The 13,133-nt window shown below is 42.5% G+C and overlaps 1 protein-coding gene across 4 annotated transcripts in view; it reads left to right on the forward strand.

The window, feature by feature from the left end:
• The window catches only part of ppargc1a (peroxisome proliferator-activated receptor gamma, coactivator 1 alpha), a 265,610-nt gene that overhangs the window by 21,394 nt on the left and 231,083 nt on the right, over positions 1–13,133 (forward strand). The gene's annotated exons all lie outside the window — the stretch shown is intronic.

Genomic DNA, 13,133 nt, shown 5'->3' on the forward strand with positions numbered 1-13,133 from the left:
AAAACAATCAGACTCTCCATTGGCTTAGTTCTACAAAGCCTCGGGCCAAATAAATTAAAAATAAATTCACATGGTGAAATTACCTGTTTTGCTTGCAGGTTATTATTCTGAGTGATATACACAGGCCAGTGTTGCAGCCGTGAACTCCAAACACTTGAGACTTAAAGGTCCCATGTCATGGCTATTTCTACTGATCATAATTCCATTGCTGAGGTTTACTAGAATAGATTTACATTGTTCAATGTTCCAAAATCTCATTGGTTTCTCATACAGCATCTCTGTATAGTATGTGTATTCACTCTCTGTCCTAAACGGCTTGTTGGAGCTGGACAGTGTGAGCTGGATTACTGGTGTCGTTTCCTGGTTGCTGCGTGAGGTCTGCGAGACACCGCTGAGCTCAGCCTGAGCACATACACACACACACACTCTGAGTGTGTGTGCGGAGCTCCGTGGATTGGTCCATTTCGACCAATCCGCGGAGCTCCGCAGCGTTACGTCACTATGGCCAGGAAGAAAAAAATGGTAAAAGAGAAATCTCCAACTAGGTGTTCTGGGGAAGCATACACAGGTCTTTTCTGTGTTAGTTTTACTCGCTACAGGGTGTACTTTGAGGGTTTGTGACTCTGCAGACCGTTTACATGCAGAAAAACCTTCTTAACACACAAGGGGACGGGTAATAACCGGAAAAGCATGACATGGAACCTTCAAGAGCGAGGCACTCGGAAATAATAAAATCAGTGATGTTCAACAGGAACATGCACTGCAAGAAGCACCAGGGATGACATTTCTGAGTGCGTGCCTGTTCTACGAGCTGCCAAAGCTGGAAGACTAAAAAAGGGTGCAGTTGGCATGGCCGAGTAATGGATCACTGGAGACGGTCCGGAACAGTGGTGTGCCAGGATCGCTTTACACGAAACCCAGGAACAGAGAAAATGCAATGTCCGCACAATGCGCTGCAACAGGAAACCCGGAAACAGGTAGCTGGTGAACCACAGACAAAACTCCCGAGTGATCACATCATTTTTTTTTTTGTTCTTCCTAGCTTTGAGTGAAGTGTTCAAGGTGTGCAGTGTAAATCTAGGACATGGCAGCACACCAAGGAAAGAGTTGATAATGTAATGAGCCTCTGTGCAGGAGAAGATATGATTTTGAGTGAGAAAAATATATATATGCAAATTTCTGGGCAAGCAGAATGCTGTTTCTTTTTAGAACATGTTTTCTTTAACCCCGTTAAAACATGCATCATGAAATGCAAACACAGATATAAACTCCCTAGTATAATAATATGTGCAGTGTTAGTCGCCCTTTTACTACACTACAGGCAGTTTTTAAATGTTATCATACCTCCAGAGATTGTTTTGGACTTTGAACATGTCAGCAGCTGTGAAAGTAGTCTGTTTTTAGAAGCAGGGAACAATATTACACCCACAAAATTAGACTTGTGCTGCAGCCAAACGCCTGGCTGTAACTGTGTGTAGGATACACACCTCTCCCTGGCTGCAAGACCTCATACCGTGTCATATGTTTCATTCCCCGTTTCTTTCAACTGTGTGCTCTTTCTCTCCGCTGTGCTTGGTGTCTTGTAAAGCATAACCCAAAAATAACTTCTCCACTGGAATGCTGGAATAGGTAGGAAACGTGTTCATCCAGTTAAAATTATCTCCAGTCCCTCTCTGGGAACCCACGCACTCCATCCCGAAATACTCCTGCCTTGCGTCACGGCTGGACCCTAACATAGTGTCAGAGAGGGAAATTATGCCAGCTCCAGGAAGTGCGTGAAGCTCCCGCAGCCGCGCCAAGATCTCGTGGTGAGGAAACGATGCCAGCTGACTCTCCTCCATGAGAATATAATGATTTTGTTTTGTGGGGTCATGGGGTCGAGTCAGCTGAACGGGAGGGGGTTCTTTTGCATGAAACAATATGTTTTGTTTGATTTTCTGTTGGGCCTTTTGTGTCAGCGCTGTCACAAATAAAACAGAGGAAGTATATACATTTAATATTAGGTTTCAACTCATAAATCCTAAATGTAGAAAAGCATGTGGGACTATTTTATCTTACTATTGTGAAAGAAATTAACAAGAAATACATCATATTTCATCCTAATATTTTGTCAAATAAAGCCAGTGTTCTTTTTTTTAAAAGAAAATAAGGACTGTATTTAGTCACAGATTTCCTGTGCTGTTATTTTGACCAGAATAAGAGTGACTTCATTCAGAAATGATGGTGGGAAAAATCCACTTGATAGCTTGTAATATTATTATTTTTCATCCTCCCTTCAGTAAAACCTGTGGAAGTATAACAATTGAATGAATTATGTTAGACAGATTGTATCCATAGTCTCTATATAAAAGTGGTCAAGCCAGTTTTGGCTGTGTCATCGCCATGTTTTTTCAAAATAAATCATTTGTTGATATTAGCTTGGCTTGTTAAAGACATGAGGCTGGACAGACCTGGGATCACCTTCCAGGCTTCTGTTCTAGCAGCTGGCTCTAAGTGATGGCCAATAAATGGTGTTCATTTTTTAATTTGCAATAGTCTTTCATTGGGCTTGCCGTGGGGCTATTGTAGAACAACTGATGGGTTTAAGACCATCTTTGATTACCCCGTTGTTCCCTCAGCATCCACTACACACACTCACCCAGGCCTAATTAATTTGGTATAGATCAGATTCTTTTTTCTTTCTTTCTTGTAATTAATGTAGCTCTAAAACCTGAATTGGACCAAATTGTTCTCAGTGGACTGATACGCTTGGATACTCACGGTGAGTTTAAATGTCTTTACTGTTGGCTGGCAGATGTACATTCACAGTAAGTGAACGCAATTGTATTGTATGTTATCCAATCAAGATGGAACAACAGTGGAGAGGAGGGCCTTGCAGGTTATTGAACAAAGATTAAATAAACTGCACACGGAAATGTAAAAACTGCAAATGGAAAAGGCTTTTGATTCTCCACTGCAGAATTTATTTGGATTTAAGTACTGTATGTCAGCACACTGCTACCTTGATCAAATATCAGCTGCAGCTCCACTGACATTTCAGCAGTGCTTTCAGGCGTCACAAAACGGATTCTCACTCCTCTAAAGGTTTGGTCAGCCCAATGAATCTGTGAATGGGCCTACAAGCGATTGATACTCAAATAATCGTAACCTGCAGGATTACTCCATCCTGTCTAAATGGCAAGTTATGTCAGTATTCATTTACATAATGAGGTCACTCAAACAAGGCTGACATTTTGCCTGGCTGGATCGCCTCCCTGTCGCTTTGTGTTTGTGATACCAGCCTATGTAAATGAGGGCGCTCTGGTCTTCTGCTCTGCCCTGCCTCAGAATGTGTTTAGGATTAGAAATCTCATTTTGCCCCGAGCCGTGCTTGGTTTAGATCAGTCAGCTCATCTGCAGATTTCCGAGCAGATAAACACCTCAGTTTTCCGGGCCTCAGCGTTTTTTTTACATTCTGCAATTTGCAGAGAACTAGTATGCTCTGTTCCTGTCACATCACAGGCCGAGTGGGGGGAGTACTGAGGGGGGGGGGAGGTGAGCAGGCGTTGGCACACCTGCAGGTCGTGACAAGTGTGCAAGGCATGGCAGAAAGAGTCAGCGCTCCGTGGGTTATCTACCTAATTTCAAATCCATTCTGGGAGGAAAGCCTGGGCGCTATTCCCATCTTTACAGAAAGATTTAAAGCGAGTCGGTTGATGGGGCAAAAAAAGGCAAGGACAGCCTTTGTGTGGGAGATGAGTGGCAAAATGAGTCATGGCCGTCAGTTGGGTTATGGAGTGTGATGAGGAACAAAGAGACTGTCGAAGCTATAAGACCTAATCGTCACATCTGGACCTGGATTTAAGATGTATCTGAGGTGGCTAATGGCAAGACAATTTATAAGCACTTATTTTTGCAGTCCTATAATTTATTATTATTAGGAGAATATGGGCAAAGGACTACAATCTTGTCAACAAAATGAGCCTGGTTGAGTGATGTCCCCCGCAGCTTTTGTTTTGTCACACTTCTCGGGTGCTGTCATGCATGGCTCCCCGGCACCGTGCCAGGATCACTTGGCTATTTCTGGGTGGAAAATAAGGATGTTATATCATTTTTTTCTTTCTGTGGAACAAGTTGCACAGACTGCACTCGGGCCCTTTACCTTTGCCACCGTGCCGAACTGGAAGCGGGGACTGAATGTACGGCACAGCAATCTGTTGGGTTGAGTCAGAACGGCCACCCACGAACAACTTCCTGTGTGTCGACGCAGGCTGGCCACTCGCTGGGAGACGTCAGCCGCTAATCTAGCATAACGGGGACTGAAAATGAAGCAGACCAGAGAGTGCGAGGTATTAGCATTTGAGCCTAGCGTGCAGGAGGAAAAGCTTTTTCCCAGTCCACTGCATCCATATGGTATGAGCACATAAAATGCCACTGTTGACATTTTGGAGGCTCTGTGCTTCTGTAAGTGCAGGGCATTGATATTAGAGTCATTAGAGAGGGTACTTGATCCCATATTGATGGCGAAACAGCCAGGCGTCATCTAGCTAAAAAATTTGATGTTCTGGTATTAACTCTTCTCTGTCAAATATCACTACCCATACTGGTGGTGCAGAAATGAAAAACCCTCTAATACCAAACATCTCTGTATCGTCTCTTATTAGAATTCTGATATTTATGTGGTAATTCGAATGTGACCACTGCAGGATTACACCCAAAGCAATCATTACCTCCTCTTAGCCGCTTGATACATGGCATCCTGTTGCAAATCCCACTCTTGATAGAAGCAACACATTAAAGCTGCTTAAAGGTCAGTTAAAGGTGACAGGCACTCATCAGCAGCCCCCTGGGTCTTTATGCTTTATATTGATTTGAGCTTTTCAGCGCAAAGATAAGATTTATTTTATGAGATTTTTGGTCTGAGACTGCAGAACCCTTTTCATTACATTTGGAGTGTCGTACAAGCATCATCAATAATCATAAATATAATCACCGCACTTCCAACATTTTTCATCAACAGATTAAACAACGCAGGAAAGGGTCTTCACTGTAAAAAAAAAAAAAAAAACTTGTAGAAGATTGTTTTTCTCCTGGAAAGCTATTTCTCATAACAGCCTGGTTGTTTATCCAAAAGTGAGTTGCTAGCAAACACTGCGTTCCCTGGAGGAATTATGTACCTCAAATCAAGTTGTGGCTCCTAGTTCTAGATAACAAGACAGAGCTGGAAGTCTTTTTAAAGATTTTTCACCTGGCTGACAGAATGCTAAACGCAACATTTCAATAAGTGAACCTCTGTTTGATTTAACGTTCCCTAGATTTTTTGCGGTATTTTTTACTTGGGCGCAGTGTGAACAGTGTCACTTTCAAGCCTGTCAATGTCATCATGCCCATTTAGTTTGCATGGAATCAATGTGTCGAGGCTTTTGAATTTACAGAGCAAGAATCCAGTGAGTGACTTATTCAGTATTTAATCCGTCCATCTAGTTGTGTTTGCTCTATAAATGTTCCACCATCCGAAACGTCTCTTTTCCCAGTGATCAGCCTTTATTTGAAAGTGTTTCCCTATTTATTTTGCCGTCATCCCTGCTGTCCAAACACTTGTACAGAGTCCTGCTGTGGCTGTTTTGATTTAGCTCTTTTGTCAAGCCATTATGTTCACCAGAAATGATCTATGAAATAATGTAGGCTACTTAACACAGGAATATTGAAGACACAACTATATTAAATAATTTTGATGAAGAATTCCAACATGACATTCTGTTGAGTAAATGATTATTACTCTTGGTATAATACATTTGATCTATATCCAGATACAGAAGAGATTAACCTGAGGATTTCTTCATTAATTTGACGGTTGGGTGAAGACTCTACCCGATACCTGACGCCCAACAACCTGACCACTTCCTGCCCACTCTTATCACCTCGGCGTGTCCCCTCCCATCTCGCAACCTCTCCTCCCCTAAATAATCTCCTGATAAGAAATAACACAGTTGATGATTAATTATAGCCATTGTGCATGTGGACTGATGGACTCCCTCCTCACATTCATCTTTAACCCCCCCCCCCCCCCCCCCCCCTCTCTCACGCTCTTCCACGTGACCGTTTGGCTCTGAGGATGGTTTTCAGAGGGACATAAAAGCCAGTCAGCTGTACAGCTAGATGAAAGTCGTTTGCTCTCCACATAGTCCACTAATGTAACATGCAGCTTTAGGGACTATTGGTCTTTCTGTAGTTATAAAGTAACTCATTCTTAAAGGCGGTTTCATAATTGAAAGTGATGGAAGGGAACAAAATTAGAACGGGCATAATTTAATGATTGAGTGTTCCCTCTTTTTCTTTTTCTCTTTCTCTCCACCCCCTTCTTTCTTCTTCATTTTTTTTTTCAAAGCAGAAACGGCTCTGAGACAAATGGCGGAGGTAATTTCGTTTTACATTTGTGTATCGCTCTTCATTCGGCGTGTTTTTGGTGGTTAGTTGTTGGCAGCGTTTGTCAGTGTGTATTGTTTGTTTCGCTCAATTGATTAAAAAAAGATGTTGTCTCATGCATTGTGACAGAGAATTTCCTCCAGAGATTAAAGAGTTATTACAGAGCGGCGGTGTGGACACCCGGTGATGTATTGTGCTGGGCTTTGGGACGAGGCGAGGTGAGGGGGAGGAGAAACGGAGCAGGGAGTGGACGGTTAGGAGGGGGGGGGGGGGCGTAGGCGTGCTCGGTTAGGAGGTGAAGAAGGAAAACAAGTCGCTCACAAACACCAACTTCATCACACATCTCTCAGAATGACAGCGACTAGGACTGCATGTCGTTTGCCGTGCTCCCTCCCCTCAATCATCTTTCCATCAAACACCCCCTTACTGGCGTTCCCACACACACACACACACACACACACACACACACACACACACACACACACACACACACACACACACACACACACACACACACACACACACACACACACACACACACACACACACACACACACACACACACACACACACACACACACGCGTACGTTACCTTACTAACAGGTTGTCATAGCACTGCCGCATTGGTTGTCAGAGTCAAGGAATCTCCACATGTTTGGGGCGGGGAATGTCTGGAGGATGGTTTGTGTTGTCAGTGACAACACCTTGTCGGAGTTATCCTGGGATGTGAGGCCGAACAATATCGCAGGAGCAGGAAGTGGCACGGCAGCCAGGCGCGACGATAATCAGTGTGATCTGATGCCTGGAATGAGTGTGAGATCTTCCTCAGTAACCTCAAAGCACTGCGCCTCTCCAATAACAAAGGTCCTCAGTTCACTCCTTTTTATATCTCATGCTGTCTTGAACATGCCAACATTTTGTTTTTGTTAAGAATAATAATAATTGATTTCCACTTCAAATTAAGACATACTATGCCAAAGAAGTTATGTTTTTAAGATGAGATAAGATAAGATGGACCTGAATTAATCCCCATGGGGAAATGTAGGAGTTTTAGCAGCAACAGAGTGAGAGCGAAAGTACAGAACATATTCACACAAGATTAATAGAATTTAAAGGTCAAATAAAAATAAAAATGATATACAGATAAGTAGCTGTTACAATAAGAATTGAGATAAATGAAAATGTTTACATATCTGAGTCCAGATTGTTAAATATATTTACATGAATGTTCAGAGATATTTTACAAATTTGATGTAAAATGCTTTGGCTTGGTTAGTTCGACTGTTTCTCAGAGGATTTGCAGAAAAACAACTTGCCCAATTTCTAAGAAATCTTGTGAAAAAATGGAGAACACTTAACATTTTTGAGAAGATCCTTTCATGGGATGGATACATGTTTTGTTGTTAACACTTTCTTTGCTGCATTAATGTGGTATTGGAATAAACAAAAGCATGTTCCAGACTATGATAATTCAAGCGAAGGCCCCTTGAAGACAGAAAAAAATAGCTGAACCGGAAATTAGTTGTTTTAATGCTCTGAAAAGTAAAATTCCTCTGTAGCATCCATCCCATATCTATGTTGTTTCCATGTTACACATCATTACATTAGCACCTGGCTTATTTACTTCCCAACTCTGGAATTGGGTCAATCCCAGGAGCATGTGAATGCACTTTTGGCCTTGGCGGAGGCTCTACTTTAGCTATACGAAGTAATTATAAACATGGGTTAACGTGGATAATCTTCATCCCCCAGAGTTGACCAAGTAATTGCACCAACGTCAGTGCAGCACAATGTCGCCTGGTGCTACCCTCCAGTATATGTGCAACATGCAGTTTGATGTCCTTAAAAATGTCTGCAAGATGGGGACTTTCACCGAGAGTGAATAACCTCTTCCTCCCTCAGGACTCAGGATTAATTCCAAAAATGTTTTCAAAATTACCGCTATATGCATTCAGCCTTTCAAAGAGCCGCACTCTCCTCAAACTCAACTCTCAAAAAACAGAAAGTGCCAGATTCCAGGTGCACAGAGGAAGCAGGAATGCAGGTCAGTGGGCAGGGAGAGCTTGAAGTGCATTTGTTTTACTGGCTCTGTTCTCTGCTTCTGTGACAGGAACCATGTTTACTGCAGCCTAGTTTCTCCTACATTACCTTTTTGCTGGCACAACATGAAATATTTTGAAGGGGCTGTCTTGGTTCTTTTTGAAAAGTTCTACACAGATGCACTTACTGACTTTACCACATATGATGCCGATTTTGAAACCCTATTTATCTAAAGCAACTTAATTGAATTGATTATGAGAAAAAGAGCAGCGTTTTAAAGGATTGAAGCCTCAAATTAGTTTGATTATGGCATGACATTGATGTTTGCTGGAAGTGTTTTAAGCTAAAAGCACAAAACTGAAACATATCGGCTCCCAGGGCATCTTCTAATACAGAAGGTACAACATCTATAATGTATTGGCAAAACAGAAAACCAGCTTTTTGCCTTTCATTGTTAGATTTGATCACGTTCACTACATGCAGTCCCTTCTGCAGTAGATTTCTTTAAACTTTTTCTGTTGATAACAAAACAATGCTTAATCCCACAGCACAGCATTTCATGTTCTCCTGATTGTCTCGCTATACGTGAAATCGCTTTATTGCTGTCAAAACATCTCCGAGCGCAGAAATCATCTCCATTTAGATTTGCTGTTTGTTCCCACATCTGATACATTTTAAGAAATGTGGTTTGATTAAACTCCTTCACAGACTCATGTAACATTTTCTTTTATAGTGAGCCTCTATCGGTTACACAGGAATGTGTCGCTCCTACTAAAGCAGGCACGAGGACAGACTCAATCAGGAAATTGAATCTCACTCGTGCATGACAATGGGAAGTGTCCAGGTGACCTCTAATTGAACAACCATCCATTCATCCTCCGAAGCCATAACTGAGGCGGGTTTAATTCAACTCCGCCCCCGTACCTCCCCCTGCGCTTGTATCAGCAGCAGATGTTTGATCGGAGATAAGCACGCAGGTCAATGTCGACCTCATCACAACGGACCTAGTTTTGCCCACCACGCCAATAACTGCCAGGCGACGGGTCCTCCCCCTTTGCTACACTCTGATTGACAGCTCTCCACTGACAAGGTTTATGGGGGTCAGGACCTTCCTCTCTGTCACCTCTAATTGGTGCGTAGTGCCATTAGCTGGTGGACCCGGACCTTGGCTGGCAGACACTGGGCAGTTATCCTGCTCCGTGTGAGAGACAATAGATGAGTTATCTCCAGCCTTCCTGTGAACACCAGCCAACCTTTTTTTTTTTTTTGAGTGATCAGCATCTACTCAGTAAGCACGTGTGTGTGTGTTCAATTGTTGAGAGAGAATCTTGCATGGGCTGTAGAGAGGGCAAATATCCACGTTTGTCAAGGCCGGCCGTGATAAAGCATCACCACTCAGCCCTAAACAAAGCAATGAGTTATAATAATTGACCTTCAGGCTTTGTTACTGTTAACCTGTCCTGCTGGGAGTTAAACCTCCTCTGTGATTCCTTGCTCCCCCCCCCCCCCCCCCCCCGCTATGCCGGTGATCTCACGCGCTGCCTCACACACACCGCAGGTGAGCTGGCCATATTTGCATAAGTCTGTGTAACTGTGTGTGCCAAGCACAGGTCCCAACGTGAAGGAAACAAACGAGAGGCACCCCTGGTATGAAGCAGTACATATTTCCCGCATGGCATATTGTGGCTTTGTGCAGGATTACAGCTGAATCTTATAATTAGCATGAAAGGCCAGCAGGGGAGAGAGATAGAAGGAGAGGAGAATATGAATGGACAAGGGGACTGACCCCCGCTATCTCCCCAAGGCATGCCTATTGCTTATCAGGCTGCATGGTAGCAATGTTTATGTATAACTTAAGCAGTGCGGAGATGTGCGCGGCATAAGCTCCTGTGTGACAGTTCAATTTCTGAATTGGTTTTTGATTAAGGAGCAAACTGGGAGAAGCTTTTAGAGAAGACTTCACTGACCCTGAACACGTTTTTTTTTTCTTAGCGACTGATAATGTTTCAGTTCATTGTCAAACTGTTTCTAAGGGGGAAAAACGCCTCTCAAAGAAATAATAAGGCTGGAATGATTGGACCCCTCGCCCTGTCTAGAACATTTTGATCAATCATAAACTGCCGTTCTTAACGGGAAGCGGCAAACTTTTGATGGGCTTGGAGATTTCCATTGGTCAGTTATTACTTTCCATTGTGCAGATACTTTTCAGATAGCCTCTTAGTGTGCTAAGGTCACCAATGCTGCTGCGGAATCTTAACCCCCGGCAGCATTTTATTTACTCCCCATCAAACCCTTGCCAATATGCTTCCTGCACTGAAGTCTTTGGCGCCACTTCAGCTTTTATTTAACTGGCATATTACTAGAATGGCTTGTGTAATCTCCCGGCTGGAAATTCTGCGCAGAGCCCTATTAGTTTTCCTGGTTTGTTTTTCCCTTACAGTAACATCACTGTGTGTTTTTGTAGGTTGTTACATAAGGGGAACACTCAATCTCAGCAGCCACCAAGACAATTAGGCATGAGCTGTCCTACCCAGGAAGTCTTTTGTGAAAATCATCTTTGATCACGTTCTGTTAATTGACAGGATGCTAATTTTCCTGTTGATTTGAGGTTGTTTCGCAGCAGTCGTTTGAGGGATTCGCAACTACGAAATATTCAGGCTAACAAACATGCCAGGGTTTGATGTAGATTCATGTAGCGTCACCTTTTGAGTCACCCACTGTCCCACTTAGATGTTCAGATATATTTTTCTATTTTTCAGTGTTATGTTCTCTCTGCCTCATAGCTTCTCTTTGTATCAACTCAGGCAGGAATTACTTGACTAGATAATAACAAAACACAACAGAACAGATATATGTTGTTATGAGGAGGAGTGTCTAACAGTCTTTTTCAAACATATTTCAAATCCATCATGCTCCAACAACTTTTAATTGGACTTTGCTGATAAATATGTATGTTCTTATGTTTGGTCATATCAAAGTTTGGCAGAGCTTCGATAAACCTGAGGTGAAAATTAGCCGTGTAATCACAAATGGATTATGCAAATTAAAGATCAATTGCATTTCCCTGTTTTCCTGAAAACATACAGGCTTTGTTTCCGAAAAAAAAAAAGAAGCGTTTCGGCCATCAAGGTGAGTTTGCTTTGAGCCAGTGGGGTTCCTCGTCCCCCTCCAGCGGTAACAAGCTTATTTTCCATACGTAGCCAGGTGCATGTTTTGAGATAGAGCCTTAACAGCGTGGCGTGGCGCTGAATTCCAATGGAGCCCAGCCCAGGTACAATAACACTGTTCTGAATGCAGCCTGTGATGCTGATGGCATCCATATCACACTCTGAGGGACGAGGAAAAAAAGAGCCTGACATCTGTTTCAAGCACACTCCAGCCTTTACATCTCCCCACAAAGTCAGGGGTTGGGAGGCGCACGTCTGGCTTTCCTAGATTAAAATGTGTCAACAAGCTTAACTGCTGCCTTTGAAACTTGCCTCTCTCCCTTTGTAATTCCCCTGATGGTTGGTGAATTTCCCTTTTCTTAAGCATATGGTTAACACAATCACACATGCAGCCCTTTACGTGATAGTGCTGGCCTTTTCTCCAGATCTCAATATATAGATGATGGATTGGATGAACATGACACCTTATTAACGTAATTGAAACTCAATGATGGTTACCACAATGGAACAATGTAGCTCTGTTGAAGTGTTTTTTCTGGGAATATCAACTTTTGTGCATGCTAATCCCACACAGTGCTCCAGAAGAAAGAAGGGGTGTTGTTTGCTATCAAGCCAGTGCTTTGGCTATACCTCATCCTGTTGGACTTTATTTTGGTTTAGTTATGGGGATTACTCTTTTGGACGTGCTTTAAAGGCTACAGTGGGAAGTGGGAAGGAGAGGCAGCTGGGCTTAAGGATAGGATAAAGCTGGGTGGGTGTAGCAGTGGATACAAGATGGAGAAACAGAGGCAGAGGTGTTCAGTTGCTCAGGAAACATTCCCTTCCTTTTGTTGCCTTCCCCTTTTTTATGGCTGAAGGTCAGGATAAATAATCGATGGCATTAAAAAGAGCTCCCCCGTCCCCTGCTCTATTGTGCCTGAGACTTGGTCCCCTTTGACAATTAAAGGCCCCTGAGTCATTAATGTTGAAGTAGCCTGGAGTAACCCCTCAGCATTGTTCCATGTGAATGAGAGGAAATCCAATGCAGGTCTGAGGTTTGCTTTGGTCAGGTCATGACTTTGACAGAGGAGGGAAAGCTGCAAGATACCAAACACTCTTAAGACGTTAATGAGAGCTGGTGGAAGAAGTGTTCAGTTCTAAGGTAAAAGCACTAATATGCTAATGGTAAAATACTTAATCACAGGTAAAAGTCCTATACTCCAAATGTACGGAAGTATTATCACCAAAAATGTACGTACTGTAAGGCAAGGCAAGTTTGTTTATATAGCATCTTTCAACACAAGGCAATTCAAAGTGCTTTACAAAAATAAAATAAATAGTGCAGTGGAAACACATTATAAAATTGTCATTAAAAAGCAAAGATAATAAAAGAAACAAATACAAGAATATTAATCTTTGGCCTTTAAACTATTTTTCTTTTCAATTCCCAAAATTAGGATGTATAAACCGTAAAGTATCAAAAGTACTCATTCTGCAGAAAAAGGGCCTCCATAATTGATATAAATGACATTATTGTTTATG

Source organism: Notothenia rossii (genome assembly GCF_949606895.1).
Source record: "Notothenia rossii genome assembly, chromosome: 3".
In the NCBI taxonomy this organism is placed as follows: Eukaryota; Metazoa; Chordata; class Actinopteri; order Perciformes; family Nototheniidae; genus Notothenia; species Notothenia rossii.